The following is a 1,072-nucleotide window of genomic DNA, read 5'->3' on the forward strand; positions in this document are numbered from 1 at the left end:
TCTTATCTTTTGTGGTGAGTTTCAACTCTTATCTTTTGTGGTGAGTTTCAACTCTTATCTTTTGTGGTGAGTTTCAACTCTTATCTTTTGTGGTGAGTTTCAACTCTTATCTTTTGTCCCTAGGTTTCAACTCTTATCTTTTGTGGTGAGTTTCAACTCTTATCTTTTGTCATGGGTTTCAACTCTTATCTTTTGACGTGAGTTTCAACTCTTATCTTTTGTGGTGAGTTTCAACTCTTATCTTTTGTCGTGAGTTTCAACTCTTATCTTTTGTGGTGAGTTTCAACTCTTATCTTTTGTCGTGAGTTTCAACTCTTATCTTTTGTCGTGAGTTTCAACTCTTATCTTTTGTCGCGAGTTCAAACTCTTATCTTTTGTGGTGAGTTTCAACTCTTATCTTTTGTCGCGAGTTTCAACTCTTATCTTTTGTCGCGAGTTTCAACTCTTATCTTTTGTCGCGAGTTTCAACTCTTATCTTTTGTCGCGAGTTTCAACTCTTATCTTTTGTCGCGAGTTTCAACTCTTATCTTTTGTGGTGAGTTTCAACTCTTATCTTTTGTGGTGAGTTTCAACTCTTATCTTTTGTGGTGAGTTTCAACTCTTATCTTTTGTCGTGAGTTTCAACTCTTATCTTTTGTGGTGAGTTTCAACTCTTATCTTTTGTCGCTAGTTTCAACTCTTATCTTTTGTGGTGAGTTTCAACTCTTATCTTTTGTCCCTAGTTTCAACTCTTATCTTTTGTGGTGCGTTTCAACTCTTATCTTTTGTGGTGAGTTTCAACTCTTATCTTTTGTCGCTAGTTTCAACTCTTATCTTTTGTCGCTAGTTTCAACTCTTATCTTTTATCGTGAATTTCAACTCTTATCTTTTGTGGTGAGTTTCAACTCTTATCTTTTATCGTGAGTTTCAACTCTTATCTTTTGTGGTGAGTTTCAACTCTTATCTTTTGTCGTGGGTTTTAATTCTAATCTTTTGTGGTGAGTTTCAACTCTTATCTTTTGTCTTGAGTTCCAACTCTTATCTTTTGTCGTGAGTTTCAACTCTTATCTTTTGTGGTGAGTTTCAACTCTTT

Source organism: Branchiostoma floridae, chromosome 6, assembly GCF_000003815.2.
Source record: "Branchiostoma floridae strain S238N-H82 chromosome 6, Bfl_VNyyK, whole genome shotgun sequence".
NCBI lineage: Eukaryota > Metazoa > Chordata > Leptocardii > Amphioxiformes > Branchiostomatidae > Branchiostoma > Branchiostoma floridae.